We start from the raw sequence: 17,605 nt of genomic DNA, 5'->3' as shown, positions 1-17,605 counted from the left end.
ACTTCATCAAGTCCTCCGTGGTCTTCATCTCCGAAACATTGAAGGCCACCGTTGACGCCAAGCTTAACCGGATTGTTCCCAGTGCCTTTCGATCAAGGACAATCCATGCTTCATCTGCCATTGTTGCGGGCTTCTTCGCAAGACTGCCTAGTGGAAAATAGAGGTCCTTCTGGTAGAGATACTCTTCAATCTGCAACTTCCAATGTTGGTAGTTTTTGCCATTGAACTTCTCAATCTTGAGCTTCTCTTCCTCCGCCATAACTCCCACTCAATTCAAGGAATCCTTTCCTTGAGATAATTTAGCTACGAGCAAACCTTGCTCTGATACCATTTGTTAGAAAATAAGACGTAGCTAAATAGATAATTGAGTAGATTACTTAATGGAGAGAGACAAATTTATATACACGAGATTATAGAGTAGAGAGAGAGAGAGAGTACACATGATATATGTGGTTCACCCAATGTGGGCTACGTCCACGGGAAAGCAGCCACTCAATGGTTTTAGTACTTCAAAACAAGAAGTAGTTTACAAAGGGATTATACCCTTAATGGAGCTCCCGCCTTGCTTCACTCTCACCACCTCACACTCACCTTGTTGCATCAACTTCACACTATGAAATGTGTGTAGAAATGGCCTCCTTTTATAGGCCAAAAGGGCTGCCCTCTCTTATGAGAGACATCCATGTGTAGCCGCCCTTGTGCGAATAAGTCCAAATCGGACCCTCCAATCCGCCCATGTGTGGCCGCCCTTGAGAAGACAAGTCCGCTTTTGAATTCGGCCACCGGCCACCGGCCATTGACTTCCGACCATCGGCCATTGACTACCGGCCATCGGCCAACCGACCGGTTGTTTTCTGTCCACTTTCCGGCCGCCGTCCGACCATAATATTCCGGTGAAAAGGAATATTTCGGCGAAAAAAAAAGTCTCGGGAGCCTCCGCCCCCGAGGCCTTTAAAGTTGCCCCTGATTATTGTCCATGAAAATTTTGGTTTCGGGTGAGTGATTTTCCTTCACGCACGATGGCTTCTCCTCATAATGGGGGCCTTACAAATGTGCACTTTTACCACAGAAAATTACAAGGGTAAATCAGGCTCCATACTTAATAGGATTCTTGTTCAACCAGCTGAGTCTCCACTTCGGTTGGTCTTGATCTGCGTCCTCAACTTGCATGTCTGTGTAAAGCCTTTCTTTGACTTGTAGCAACTCCACCTTAATTAGAGGATAGGGTAGGGATTGTTGGTGCCATTGCACATTGATTTGATTGGGAGTGAGTTGTATAACGTTGACAGAGTGAAGAACTATCAACTCCCAATCCATTGCTGCCTTTCACTGCTCATCTACCTCTTGTGTAATTTTCTCCTTCAGTGCATCTTCCTCAGCCTTTGAGAGCTGGACCATTGGCACTATATCCATTTCGGTTAGGTGTACTTAAATTTCTTCCTCACCACTTAGTTCTTCTGTTGGCTGTGTCTCCATCTCAGCGAAAGTAACTGAGGGGATCTCTAATTGTGGTTTCTTGGAAGTCCTTGTCTCTTCTTGAGTTTCTGGCCATCCCTCTCTCAATAGTTGGTTGACCCTTTTTAGTTCAGCTCTTTCTTTAGGCAGCTCGTCTTCTCTTTTCACCCGCATTAAAGCCATGTCTCTGTGTTGAGACTACTCCAGTTTAAGCTCCAGCTCGAGGTCTTTATTCTTCTTCTCTAATTCTTTGTAGACTTCTTCTGTTCCTTTGATCAAGTCTATGATGGGATTTTCTCTGATTTGCTGCAAGAAAATTGCTTGATCATTTATTCTTTGCTCTGAGTACTATAGGGAGGCATTTGCTACATCTAACTGAACCTGAATCTTTTACACTGACAGGGTTATAGTTAGAAGTTCGTTTGTAAATTTTGTTAGCTGTTCATATTTTCTTTGCATGCATCTGACAATTTCCTAAGAAAATCACGGAGCTCCTCCATCTCTTTCTTTTGCTTATCCCTTGCGAGCTGACGCTGTTCAGCTTTCTCTTTCAACTCTTGTACTTTCCTTTGTAGATCGATGATGACATTTAATCTATCTTCTAGCTCCCCTTGGAGTGTGTCAATCACCATCTCTAATTCTTTGGCCCATGTGCTATGGCTAAGTGCTGATGAGTGAAGTCGTTCAATCATGTCCTGCATTTGCTTAGCTTTTTCATTAACTTGCAGGATCACTTCGTCCTTCGATTGCTAATCTTTGTTCTATGCTAGTTGCTTTGATGTTTTTGCAGATTCTTGTGTATCTTTTGGCGGTGTCATGGTGGCTAGTTGATGTTGCCCTTGTGGCTGTGGGCTGATCCTCTTCCGCTTTGTCATCCTGAGGCTTTGTAGATGCCCCGACCTTCTCTTGATGTGTTGAGATAGAGGGTGTTTCCTGGGACTCCTGTTCTCTTGGTTGCTCAAACTTCGTGTCCTCTACTGGTGCAAGACTTGCTACCCTTTCTGGCTCTTTGTCCTACTCTTTTTGCTGGTCTTCTGTAGATTCAGCTATCTGTTGTGCAGATTCAGCTACTTCTCTTTGTTCAGGCTCTGTCTCCTTGCTCGGTTCAGGTTCTTTGGCTTTATCTGATGGTGAAGGTGGTGGGCTTGGCATGGGGTGATTATGTTTCTCAGAAACAGGTGAAGAAGGGCGGGGAGACACATCGTGCTGATCATGTTGTGCTGCTCCTTGTTCAGTTGCATCCTTTGCTTGCTTTTGCTGTTCTACTACTTCTTTCGCTTTCCTTGCCACTTCTTGGGCTTCTCTCAACTTGAAGGCTTTTGCTTCTTGATACATCTTTTCTAGTGGTTCCGTGGGATCTTCAACCTATTTCCTGGTATGATGCTTAGTTCTTGGTCCTTTAAGCTCAATGGGTACCCACTTTGCTAGGTCCTTGCCTTGTGCTTGATGGCTGTGTTCGTAAGATTGCTTGTCTCTTCCAAATCAGGCTTGTTTTTGTACAGGTTCCTCCTGTTGTGCTGCCACGGCTTTTCTCTTTGGTTCATACCGTCGTTCTCTTTTTTCCTCGTTATATCAGAGCTTTCACTGCTGTGTTGTTCTAGCGAGCTCAACAGACTCTTCGTCAGACTTGTATAATCTCTTGATAGATCTTGTAGCTTGAGAAGAAGGTTGTGCTGACACTATCCAAGTGTTCTGATCCAGGGAAGGCGGCAAGTTTTCGGCCATGCCGATAGCATGGTAGGCAATTTTGGTCAGCACCTCTCCACCCCTCCTAGATGTCATACTCCGGGACAACTGTGTGCATGGGTTGAACAATCATGTTTATGCATAGCCTGGGTTGGCTCTACCATGCTTTGAAGATCAAAATAGTTCAAATCATTATGATGTGCAAGAGTTGGGTCTTGAGTAATTATCTCAAGGGTTTCTGATGTCGAGGCTTTCTGATGCTGTCTTCCAAAGAGCAAATCTTGTAGCCTGTGTGCTCTTTGCTTGATTGTGCCATCAGGATGCTTTAGCACGCTGATTTCTTGAGCTTTTGGTATCACTTTTGGCTGTTGTCGAGTTTTTACTCGCAATTGATACCTTGGTTTGTTTTGGTCAGAATGGTGTGGTTGAGGTTTCTGAGGCTTAACTCTCCATTGCTTGATTGGTTTTCCTGTTCGCGAAGAAGATAAGTGCTCTTTTTTTTGCCAAATTCATTTCATCTTAGGTTCCCTGCTCGAAGATGCTCATCTCTGTGTTTTGACCTTTGGAACCGTCTTTGGTATTGTCGATGATGTTTTGGGCACCCAAATTTGAATCGGCTTGTCCTTAAGCTGTGCTTTTGGTACCCAAATTTTCCTGACTCCTTGCATGGTACCTGTAGCATTTGATTGTCGATAGGATGGAGAATATTGATTACTTCGTGTTTTGGTCTGCTGATTGCTTTCTTTCCATTCTTCCTTGCTTGGTGCAATTGGAACAATGAGTTGTCTGCCTTTAGGTGATAGCTTGAGCTGATTCGTATCCAAATCTGGTACTACCTTGTATGTCCGCATCCATCGAATTCCAAGAATCATCTTCTCATTCATGTGTTCATCTGGTAAGCATACAAACTTATGAGGGCATGAACCTCCATGTACTATCATGTTTAAGTTGACTACTCCCAATGTTGGTACTGAGTTCTTATTGCAGCCTTTTATTGTCGCTATTCCCTATCAAAGACTAACTTGTTGCTTTCTTGTACATGGAATAACTAATTGCATTTAATCGAGCTCTTGTATCGAGCAATGCATTCATGCTATGATTCTTGAGCTGTACTTTGATGCGAAGGTGTTGGACGGGGAGCGACTCACACACCCATGAAGTGCATGCAAACACTACCTAGATCAACATAATGTCAATCGAGGACACAGATGACACGATAGGCACACGGAGGAAATCTCTTAAGCTTGTCAGGCTAAGACCATCCTACACATACAACACTCTGGAAGGCCAACTAAACCACAATCAAGAACCTCACTGCTCTCAACTACACCACCTAGCTGCATACACACATACGGAAGGTAACTCACCTAATCATGCCAGAATCATACGAAACTGAAGGAACACCATCCCCTCACTAGGATACACCTGTCCCTAAGCTTGTACACTCAAAACTCTCACTCTAAACCCATCTGCAGAAAACGCGTAGGATGACAGAGCAAATTTTTTGAAAGTGCCCGAAACTAAACTTTATGAGTACCTATGTGTAGCTTATGTCACCACGATTCTATAGACTACTAGCACGCAGAAAACAGACATCGTTTGATACACTTATGGCCACAAATAGCTCATAGATGCGTCAACGTGTGCGCTTCGTCTCGCGTGGAATGCTTGGCGTTGTCGCGTACCTCTCCGCGAGCCTACATCAATGGTGTAGTCGGATCTCCAATGTGTTCAGCGAGCCGGGCATAGCGAGAGGATGAAGCTCACGCTCACTCTCTTTCTCTCTCACACACAGTAAATGGCAGCGCTAAGTGTTGATTATGAAAAAGTCCTTTTACAAAATGACCTAGGTACCTTATATACTAAGGCTACCTTGGTTTAACCAAAAATGGAGTTGAAAGGGTCAAATGGCTTTGTATTTACAATCTGGAAGTGCCATTGCACCCCAGCTTCTGAAACTAGAATAACTACTCATTACAAATGACGTTTATAGCCATAATCCGCAACATTTCATAACTCGCAAAAGATAAGAGTTTGGTACGAAACTTGAGGTTATGTTGTGTTGTTGACCCAACGGCGGTCAACATTCCCCCCTTCCGCATTCATGTCGTCCCCGACATGACCTGATCTTGTCGATGGCAATGTGGTCTTTGTTGTCGTTTTGTTGTTGGAATGAAAGTATAGACTATAGCGTTTGCAGTAGCTTGTCTTGTTCGTCCAATCCGATGTACATAGTCTTCACATGATTCAGGAAAATCATAATTGATTACGAGCTTTATGTCTTTCACATCCACGCTCCGAGCTACAATATCTGTTTCTGTCATTATAGGTCTATTGCCAGATCTAAATTCAAAAAGAACCCAATGTCGTTGAGCTTGACTCTTATCATCATGGATAGAGAAAGCTCCATCCATCACTTGCTCCAACAAATCTGTCAATTCGGAGTATTTGTGATTCTCAGAAACAACTTCTACAATCTGTAGAATTGAGTGATTGGCTTTCTGATCTTGTGAGCCAATGACAAATTTGTAAGGATTTTGTAGAAATTGTATGGCTAAACCCTTAACTTCTTTAGGCCAAGTTGCACTCCAATGCAAAGTCTATCTGTCAAGCCGAATCCTGGACTTAATTATTCTAATTTGAGGTTCAAAACCCTGCCGAGCACTCGATGCACATTATCAAGGACAAGCTTTTGAGATCCTCTGATTACCCTTATGTCTGCTCTTTGTCATTGAGGACTTCTTTGTTCTTGTGCAATCATGTTGTTAGTGTTGTCTGCAGCATTGTCATTATAGGCCATTCTTCAACTCGCCATTGAGGAGAAGTATGCTATGATCTAAAATTGGTGCTCCAATTTATTTGTGAATTGATTTGAGTAGCATTTCCTTATTGTTGATGTAGAAGGAATATGTACAAGAGGATGGTGATAGGTGTCTTTAGATTAGGGTCTAAAACTTGGATGACCAAAGGGAAAAAACCCGGTGGGAAAAAAATGCCTTTGGTGTACGCTCTTATTGGAGTTGAGCAGTTGAACGTGAAGTACATGTTCATGAAAGGTGAGTGCTTGGGTGAAACACGGAAACAGTGCCTGATGCAAGTGCCAATTATGGGACACTCTATATGCATATGAGAAATTTGTCAACAAAAGCATGCAATGTGAAAGAAAGAGATGATGGGTGTTTCAAGGAATAAATGTAGAACATGTGACATCAAAAGATGTCTCAATAGCTTCCACATTTCCAAGAAGGGTTTTTGATGTAGAAGTTTCTCCACTCGTATCTCACAGTGCTCAGTATGTGAGTGTCTTTTGGACCTTCTCCTTCACTTCACCAGACTTAAGTACTTAGACTTCGACTCTTTTGCTCACCTATACCAACATGAGCGACACAACGTAAATATGCTCAACTCTTCCAGCTTGAGTAGTACCTAGAATAGCTAAGACTCTTAGACCACAGAGAATATTACTTGAAGCTTTGGGACTAACACCTCACTTATTTTGTGGCTTAGCTACTCGACTCTGACTTTTATGACTTGTCGGTTTCCTGTTGACACTGTTTTGTGACAAGTTCTTCGGCTGTTGTAGTGGCTGCTGAGACATACTTCGTGAAGTTTCATCGTTTCCCCGTACCTTCTTCTCTTTGTAGTGCTCAGGCCTCTCGTCAGTCTTTTCTTCATGTGGATTATGGATTTTTTTATTTTTTTCTTAATAATAAATAAAGAAAATATTAAAAAAAACTTAACAAAAGAAAAATCATTCAAATAGAAATCTAAATGCTATGTACACTATACACATGTCCCTAGGGGCTCATATATGGATTTTGTCCTCATACTCCTCTGTAACACTACTATGAGGGCATATACTCTAAATTTCGTCAAAACATTATCACAATAAAACGCAAAAATTCAATGCATATCACAAAACCTATTTGGAGTCATCCTTTACGACAGGGTATCGCAAAGGGTATGTGTTGTGCTTGGGCAAGTAAAAGTTGTGCCTATGCAGGCCTTGTAATGTAGCCCTATTATGCATACACAGTCAATGCATGGAAAAGATTTATGTTTGTGCAAGATGTGGGTATAAGCAGTTTGCTTATTGGCATTTGTTGGCAAGGCTTCCTATTCTAAGCAATGTAATGGTCTTTGAATCTCTTGTATCGTTGCTTGATTGAAGTGACTTGCTCTCTTCTAACTGTACTGTAATCGTAGGAAGAATTGTAAGAATTCAAGCGGCGATGCACTGACAACAGTTTTTTTGTTCTTCTTTGGAACCCATTCCTTTGCGATTATTGGCTGTTTTGTTGCTGGCTCTCGTTTGGGAACCCATACTTGATCGTGCTTCGTTTGTGTTTGAAGAGACTTCTTTGGGATCCACCTTTTTGTTGTGTGAGTCAATAGTGGTATTTTCTTCAGCCCTTGGACGCGTGGTTGGGGACGGGATTCAGGCTTTGAAAGTTGATACTGTGGTTGTTTTGGAATCCAAATGAATTCCTGACTTTTTTGTGCTTGAATCAACTTCTTTGGAGCCCAAACCTGAGTTGTGAAAGCTTGCGATTTGGTGATATTATTACTCGTTCGTGCACGCTTTCCTTGTTTTTGTTTTGCTGTTGGATCTTGTGATTTGTCATTAGAGATCGTTGTCTTCTTGATCCATATCTGTTTTTGGCCGATCTAGCTTTTTGGTATCCAGATTTGTCGAGCTTTTTGGCTTTGACTTGTTGTCCTGTTCTTTTGACCTGTCATTATTGTTGCTGAAGGGGTTGGTGATAGTGATGGCCTGAGTTGATGATAGGGGATGTTGTAAGATTCATCACTATCACTACTATCCTCAGCAAGGTTGACTTCTTGTACTTTCCCTTGATTTTTTGGCTGGTAGTGGAAAGTTACTGTCTGTTTGCTCGTGGGTGGTAGTTTCTTGGAGGACTTTTCTAGCCCATTCATTAGAGCATTGTTAGCTCGTTGCTCTGTTCGTATTCCTCCTAGCTGAGTCTTTGCATCCTTATTAGGAGCCATGTATGAGGATGCTTGTGGTGGCTATGTCTTCACCGAGGACTTTGGAATCCACTTTTGATGCACTTTATTCGTGTAGGGATGACTTTGCTTCCCGGGTCGTTGATCTTCTGGAAGTTTGAAGTGTTCTACAGAGTCATAGAACTCGTCGTCTTCTTCATCTTTTGATTCTCCACATTTCTTTGTTTGCTCCTTATGTCGAGAGCTTGTTGATGTCTGGTTCTCTTCATTTTCTTGGATTACACTCATTGCAAAATAAGGAACGACATCATAGCCATTTTCATCACAAAACTTTGTTGTGGGAGCATCCTCCATGGCGCACATGTCCAGAGTAGCCAAGATGTGTTCCCATCCAAAAGGCTCTAAATCTTCTTCAGGAAATGTTTTTGGGATATAGTCCATATCCTCTATAACCCACTCTAGGATACATTCCTTACGTTTCAAGCTACCACATTTTGAAGCTCCACACATCCACAGTTCTTTAGGCTTACCTAACCAAGCTGGAAGTTCTGATCCTGCTACTGTGGCAGAATCAAACTACTCAACCGGTGTTCTCGTCACATCCCTATAGCTATGGTCCCTCAAGTTTATCTTTGTTATGGTTTTCATATGTCTCAGGTATATATGGTCATAACCCCAATCTTGGACCTTCAATTGTCGCATGAATGGTCTTCCTAGAATGATTTCATGGTTTTTATTCTTGCCAAAGTCGACAACAGCAAAAGAGTGTTCATATTCAATGCCACAAGAAGTAACAAGTACTTTTTCTAGCAGTCCTAGGGGCTTTTCCTTGTGTCCGTCTGCAAGCTGCAGGGTCATTCGTGTGGATATCAAGGTAGGTTTTCCCCATTTTTTCCAAACCTCTTTGGTTGCAATGGCCACACCAGCTCCTCTGTCAAGGATTGCCATGGTTTTTACATCATTGAATTCCACAGGAAGGGTGGTGTTTCCATCTTCTCCCTCGTAATACTCGCCTACCTTGTTTAATGGCACTGGCCTAGTATTTAGTTGAGGCATTTCAAGCTCTTTGATGCCTTCCTCAATTCGAGTCATTGGGGTTTTTACACCAAATTTCTCTAGACATTTACCCACATTAGCCCACATGTTTGGTCTTATTCTGAGCAACTCGGCTAACATTATGGTGCAGGTGACTGGGGTAGATAGAATATCTACTAGCCCCTTTGAATTGATGGCCTTGTTGGGAGACAGTCTCTTTGATGGGACTGCAACCACATCTGACTTGGTCTCGTACTCTCCCATGTAGGACGGTAGTGTTCTTAGCGAATGGGGTTGACTATCCATAGACTGTACAGATCCTTTGTCACCCCAACACGATTGCACGTCTAGATTCATTTGAGATCCAGTCTCAAATTCCTTTTTTGGTGGTAGAAACACTCCTCGTTCATCACTAGTCTTGTCTACTCGTCTTCTTAGGTCATCGGCTTCATTGGACTCTCTGACTTGTTTCCACAATTCGTCAAGACCATCTACCTCTTTACAATCCTCAGGTATAACTTGGTGAAATCCCTCGGAAGAGTTATCCGTGGTATTTAGTACTATCCTTGGTTCTAATGCTGGGTCTTTGAGGTTTGGTCTGTGCTCATGACTAGAATCTGGCTCTTTTAGTTCCTGGTTTGGTGGGATTACTTGTGTAGGCATGACACGGATCACATCCTCAGGTTTGGCATTTGGTGGTTCTAGTAAAGCTTGGGCTGTTTGAATCATTTTATGGCACATTTCAAACCTTTGTTTTTCTAGTTCGGCATATGGATATGTCATCCACCTGTGTTCTTGGGTTTGGTTGTTTTTGAGTCTCACATCATAGGATTTCAAGAGGGCATCTAATGCCTCATTAACCTTCTCTGCCAACACAGATCCTCCTAAACTAGCACTTCTCGGTTTCTCATCCGTGGATGGTTCTTCTAGAGTTTTAACCATTTGTGTAAGAGAAGGTGCCTCCTTTTCCTCATGTTGTTTTATCTTCTCCTGAGCTTCTATAAGCTTCTCAGCTAGGGATTTTTTCTCTCGTTCCCTGCGTGCTTTCATCCTAGTCTTTCTAGCTTTCCAACTATTTCGTTTGCTCTTGGTTTTCTGACTAGGTGCGTCTGTCTTTGGTCCATCATCCGTCTTTGGACTCATGTCACTTTCCCTGTTCTTTGTCTTTGGATTCTCATCAGCTTTCTTTTGAGCTTGTGCTCTCGTAACCACTTGAACTGGTACGACATTTTCATTTTCTGAGCTACTAGGTAGTTGAACAATCCCTGATACATTTGTCGTGATTTTCCTGATTTGGTTTGGTTTTTTCGGGCAATCGTGGATCAAGTGAGTGATGCCACACTCAAGACAATAGGAATTTACTTCAGTGATCTCCGTATGAGGACATTGTTTGACCAAGTGGTTGTCATGACTTTTGTGACAATCTGTCTCTGGTTGAGGAGATTCTTTTAGCATTTCCTCTTGGCTATAAGCAAGCTTTGACCTAGATAAGCCGCTATCTGCAATGAATCGCAATGTCCTTTCGTCCATTTCATACCTTCTTTCTTTTGACTGAAACCCAGGAGGTGGAGGTTGTACCGGCCTCACCACTCCATGTGTTTCTCTCACATTCTGTTGCTCCGAAGGGTAGTACTCACTTTGGTTGCTATGCCACATTGTAGCTGGTACGGGCGTTGGTTTATTTGATGCTTCCATCATTGGCATGTATCTCATTTCTATCGGCATTCTAGCACCTGGCAACGGAGGTTGTTGTCCTAAGACAAGCTGTGGCCTTAAAACTCTTACTGGTCTTGGCGCATTCCCCGTAATGTATCTAGGTGGAGTAGGTGCTTCTGGAATAGGTTGTACATACCTCTCCCTAGCATTTTCCATGCTATAATAGCACTCTTCCCCCGTATGGTTCGTCCATTTTCTCTCAATTTCATACCACTTTAGCTCTCCTGAATCAAATTTTACAAGAGGAATCAACCTCTTGACCAAGTCATCGATAAGCTTTTCTTGATCAATAGGTGCCGTTGGCTTGGCAATGGACTCACTAATCTGTGAAACACTATGCTGAGAGGATGTGTCATCTCCTTGACTCTTTAAGTCCTTTTCTTTGTATGCCTCACAGTTATCTACTAGATAAAGAGCTTCTTTGATCAACTCGTTTAGAGTCATCCTCCTTATCATATGCAGATCCTTCTGAAGGCCCGCATGTCTCATTCACTAGATAAAGATCAGCATCAATCGTGCTTGCGTAGGTAATTCCGCTCTCGGACAGAGCTTAACATATCTCTTGAGCCGTAATGATGCTTTGTGTACTGATTCATCCTCTTTCTGTTTGAATCTATGGATTTGCCAGACCGTGTTGTGAGCAATGCCTTTTGGCGAGAATTCTTCAATAAACTCCTCAAACAGCTCATCTAGGGTCTCAAAATCCCATTTTTCCACCGAGTCGAGCCATGTAGCTGCATCATCTTCTAGAGTCAATCCAAATCCCGCAAACTGTGTCGAAAAATCTGAAACTTCCTCTGCTCTAATCACTCTTCTAAAATCCGCTATGTGATCTCTCGGATCTTTATCTCCAGAGTATTTTTTGTTTACCCATTTCTGGACTTGGGATGGTCTAGCTCGTTGATTGTCTACAAGTCTAACCCGAGACTCTGCCAATCCTTCTCTCGTTATCGCTCTTGAAGGGAATCCTGGTGGCTCTCTTCTTGGAATTCCTATAGGAATTCTCGTGTTTGGTGGAGGCATTTGTGGTCCTTCATTGACCAAATATCCACCTCTTTCTAGTACAGTCTGTGGATTTGTGCTTTCTACAACTCTGTATTCTCGTCCATACTTGTCGACAACTATAGGTCTCCATTGACACTCGACTCCGTATGTGTAGACATATAAGAGCTTGTAATCCATTATCTCTTCTAGGTATGGATCTGAGCACCTATAAATATTGACCTCATTGTCGTCAATGTATCTATATAGTCCTTCACTCTCATGACCAATCATCCAAACTCTCTCAACAAGATGGGTCTTTATCAATTGCAAGTTTGGAAGATCCATTGTGGGAGGATATTCCTCTATCGTCGGGATCTCCAAGCTTGTGTAAGCTGCGTTTGAATCTAGGGTACACATGATTTCTGGGCTTAAGAGATTTTGCTTGGTTCAAGTAGACTTAGTCCACTGTGTTCAAGTTCTTTGGTTAGGGAAAAGTCGAAACTATGTCCAAAACCGCAACCGTTTCGTCACAATTCTCGCAAATTGTCACTTTTAGACACCCCTAACTTTCGGATGAATTTTGAGGCCTTAAACGATGTTTTTTTCAAAGTTGAAGTTTTGCTCTAAGATCTGTAGAGCTGCTCTCAGGCTACGTTTTGATATAAAAACTTTTCCGATCCGATACCGTTTGTGAAAGTTATGGCCAAAATAGTGAAATGCAGTTTAGACTGGTCAAAATGAGTCCAAATTCAATTTTGAAAAACGATTTGGGATCTCTGTGACATTGTGAACACTTTTGTATGGTCAAAAGTACAATTGGACCCTAAAACTGGCCTAGAGACATCCTACGCGTAGGATGTCTATATCCTCAGAATTTAACAAAATTTGGTCCAGAGACTCCCCTTAAGTCCATCAACACAATGGTATGCTCAGAATTTCCTTTGGACCTGAAAATGGCCTTGAGACATCCTACACGTAGGATGTCTTTTTTCTTAGAATGACTTGAAATTTTCACCCTAGCTTCTCCTTGATGTGTTGATCACAATGGTGTGCTCATAGGTTGGTTTGGAGTCCTAAATCAAGCTGGAGACATCCTACGCGTAGGATGTCTAACAGCTCTGTTTCAGCTCAAACTTGCACTGTAGCTTCCCCTTGATGTGCTTGACTCACAACTATTTTTTACTTTTTGATTCTGACACCTATGGGTTGGTCAAATGATCAAGAATCTGTTCCAAAAGCCTGATGTTTGTTATGATGAACTCCTAAGTCAAATCAACTCCAAATTGGACCAAATTTGCCTAGGAGGCTTATCTAAGGCTATATGCTAGCATGGTATGGTCATAGTAGAATTTTGGTTTCAGAATTATGCATTAGACATCCTACGCGTAGGATGTCTTTTTGCTCAGAATTTCCCCAAATTTGAACCATAGACTCTCCTTAAGGTGCTGATCACTGTGGTATGCTCAGAAATGTGTTTAGAGTCTTAAATCACACAGAAGACATCCTACGCGTAGGATGTGTTTTTGGCTTGTTTGACCCCAGACTTGTCCCACAGCTTCCCCTTGTCTTCAGCAACCCAGTGGTATGCTTAAATTTTGGTTTGGATTTCAAAAGTCCCAAATTTAGCTATTCTTGCCTTTTGTCTGTTCAAAAACGCTAAAGTTTGTTGAATCTCACTTTCACTGACCCAAATGGGATGAAATTTATCACATGCACTCAAAACATCATGTATAACATGCACATGAAGTCACCCTATGGTTTGGTCTCAAAAATAATGCCTTGGGCACAATTTGGGTAGGATGTCTGGCAATTTTCGTCTTTGGTCTTTGATCTGTCAAAATTTGGTCAAATTTTCACTTTCCAGGTGAAAATAGGGTAAAACCTACCTTCTGAATACACTGGTAACCTCAGATTTTCTAAATTTCCACCAGATCACCGTGTAGACATCCTACGCGTAGGATGTCTATTGCTGATTTTTTGAGACTGAAGTGTCCCTGATGCTTCCTTATGCTCTCAGCAAGTGCAAGTATGCTTCACAATTGCAAAAACATGCAAAAGTCACTCAATTTAAGCCTTTTTTGAAATTTTACGTTTTCTGACTCCACCTTTTGGCTTTTGGTCAACAAAAATAGGGAAAAACACCCAAGTCAATATGAAAATAGGGTAAAACCTACCCTCTGAACCCATTGGTAATCTCAGTTTTCCCAAATTCCCTGCCAAAAGTGCCCTAGAGACATCCTACGCGTAGGATGTCTATTGATGAAATTTTTGGCAGAATTCATCCACAGGCATCCCCAAGTCTTGAGCACTACTTTTCAAGCATTCCTACCAGTTTTTATGCAAAATTGTGCTCAGAATCTTAAGTTTCTTGTTTTTGCGTTTTTGACACTCCGTCTTTGGTCTTTTGGGTGTTAAGAGTTGGTCAAAACTCTAGTTTCAATGTATACTTAGGGTTAACGCCCCCTTATGAACACACTGGTGCAGTCAGAATTTTCAAGTTTGGTCTCCACAACCCCCTTGAGACATCCTACGCGTAGGATGTCTTTGTTTACAGAATTGCAGGTTTTCTTCACAGAACCCTTGCAAATGCTCTTTTATATGCACAGCATCAGTCAGTCATACAAAAATATCCACCAAAGCTTGTTTAATGCATTTTTACCCTCAAAAGCACACTTTTCCGTGATTTCAAATGCAATCAAGCACTTTAGCAAATAATTTAGTGATGAATAGCTCTAGATCAGAATCGTATCACTTACCTAAAGCTACTCCTACAAATCATATGGGGTTTTGCATCTATGAGTAGAAAAACGCTTCACTGCCACACACGGACTAGTAAACGCTTTTATCACCTCACAAATCACTCGACCACCAATAACTACTCTAATCCACAGATCCTAACTAAACCTATCTAGTCGCAGACCCTCGGCAAGACACACGCTTCCTGGCTATCCACTTGATCGCGGAATATCCTCTTCCGAATCCACTTAAGAAAAATGCTTTCTTTAGCCGAAACTAAATCAAGCAACCATCACACGAGTGTTAGTAGGAAACCTACTTAGGTCTTTGTGTCCCCGGCAACGGCGCCAATGTTGGACGGGGAGCGACTCACACACCCATGAAGTGCATACCTAGATCAACATAATGTCAATCGAGGACACAGATGACACGATAGGCACACGGAGGAAATCTCTTAAGCTTTTCAGGCTGAGACCATCCTACACATACAACACTCTGGAAGGCCAACTAAACCACAATCAAGAACCTCACTGCTCTCAACTACACCACCTAGCCACATACACACATGCGGAAGGTAACTCACCTAGTCATGCCAGATTCATACGAAACTTAAGGAACACCATCCCCTCACTAGGATACACCTGTCCCTAAGCTTCTACACTCAAAACCCTCACTCTGAACCCATTTGCGGAAAACGTGTAGGATGACAGAGCCGAATTTTGAAAGTGCCCGAAACTAAAATTTATGAGTACCTATGCGTAGCTTATGTCGCCACGATTCTATAGACTACTAGCACACAGAAAACAGACATCATTTGATACACTTACGACCACAAATAGCTCGTAGATGCATCGGTGTGTGCGCTTCGTCTCGCGTGGAATGCTTGGCGTTGTCGCGTACCTCTCCGCGAGCCTACATCAATGGTGTAGTCGGATCTTCAATGTGTTGAGCGAGCCGGGCGTAGCGAGAGGATGAAGCTCACGCTCACTCTCTTTCTCTCTCACACACAGTAGATGGCAGCGCTAAGTTTTGATTATGAAAAAGTCCTTTTACAAAATGACCTAGGTACCTTATATACTAAGGCTACCTTGGTTTAACCAAAAATGGAGTTGAAAGGGTCAAATGGCTTTGTATTTACAATATGGAAGTGCCATTGCACCCCGGCTTCTGAAACTAGAATAACTACTCATTACAAATGACATTTATAGCCATAATCCGCAGCATTTCATAACTCGCAAAAGATAAGACTTTGGTACGAAACTTGGGTTATGTCGTGTTGTTGACCTAGCGGCGGTGAACAGAAGGTCCATTCCATCTAACCAATCATCATCTTCTGACACTACATCTTTTGCCAATTCGCATTATCGATCATTTATTTCCAGTGTGTTGATGGGAATAAATGGTTGTTGATTCTTGAAAGCAGCTTTTCTTTTGAGTCCTCGAAGTGGAGCTTCCTCTTGGGCTTCATCAATAACCTGCTATCATTTTATCTTTCTTTGCTTGGCTGCATGCATTCTTTCTAGCGATTCATTGGTTAGCGGCAAATTGCACTTCTTTAAACGACATCCACTAATCCAATTAGCCATTGGTTCACCATCTAGGGTGGATAGCTTAACTGTTACACTTGGAGATACATCTTCAATGATGACCGGTCCATTTTCCTTTTTCTTAAACTTGGGAATGTGTTGCTTAAGGGAATAAATTAAAACTAAGTCCTCTTTTTTGAAGATTTTGGTAATTAGATGGGAATCAAAAAACTGTTTTTGTTTCCACTTTTGTGTATAGATGTGAGCTAAAATTCTTAGCCTTTGCTCATCTAGGTTTTCTAAATCTTCAAGTCTTTCTGACAATTCATGTCTAGTCCACTCAAGGTCTTTTGCTACCCTTAATGTCGGTAATAGAAATTCTATTGGCAGTATGGCATCAAGGTTAAAGGGTGTAGCATTTAAAGTTGTTTTGAATGAAACTCGATAAGCCTATAGAGCTGCATGGAGATTCATTTCCCAGTTTGTCCTTCCTGAACTAACCACTTTAGTCAAAACCGAGCTAAGAATATTATTCGTATGCTCAGCTTGTCCGTTTGCTTGGGGTGATAGAGAGCTGATTTGTTATGGATGACCATAAATTCATTAAGCAAATACTTGATTACCTCATCTCCTTGAGGAAATGAGTTCCCCTATCACACTACAGATAATTAATGGTAATAGCAGAGGATATGCAAAGGTTCTTGGGTTCTCATGTAGCCAAGAAGGAGAAAAAGATATTGTACAACAAATCTTTTTTATTCCACATGGAAAGCAAGAGTGATGGATTTTAAAGTGGAGACTGGTAAGAAGACTATAAAAGAGGTTTTAGTTCAACATGTTTTTACTCACTCTGATATAATTGCTCATGGTTATAATGTCTCAATGGTACGTCACTCACAATGCAACTGTAAGTGGTTTCTTATCCTTTGTTTTGTTCTCTTCTATTTAGACCTCTCTCAAAGATGGATGCTAATTTTAAACTATTTGTACTCAAGACCCAAACCTCGCAAACAAACTTATACTTTATCATCATCATCGATTGTAACACCAATCGATGCAAGTGACTCACATATGTTCTTTATCTTCAATGAATAGTCATTTGATGGAAAAAAATTTCTTCTAAACAACATTCAGCTCAGTCTTCATCTGCAGCTTCCTTGCCTTTGTGTTGGTCATATCCAATGAGAGCAAAGTATCCCAAGCCTCCTTGGGATATTAAGCATCTTGTATATGCCCAATCATAGTGTCTTGTACAATGACAAAAAACCAGTACATGAACTTCTGAGCTCCCTGGTTCCAATCTTTAAATGTCTTAATTTGTACAGTACCCGCACCTTCCTCTAGCAATGGTGGTGCTATCTTATGCTCTCCATCAATGTAGTCCCAATAACCTTTGCCCATAAGGAAATTGATCATTCTAAACTTCCAAGTATGGAAGTTGTTCTTGTCCAGCTTCTCACTAATTACTTGGTTAAGATAATCATTGTTGGATGACATGT

Source organism: Adiantum capillus-veneris, chromosome 4 (assembly GCF_014529385.1).
Source record: "Adiantum capillus-veneris isolate H3 chromosome 4, ASM1452938v2, whole genome shotgun sequence".
Taxonomy (NCBI): domain Eukaryota; kingdom Viridiplantae; phylum Streptophyta; class Polypodiopsida; order Polypodiales; family Pteridaceae; genus Adiantum; species Adiantum capillus-veneris.
Note: the sequence above shows the minus strand (reverse complement) of the source record.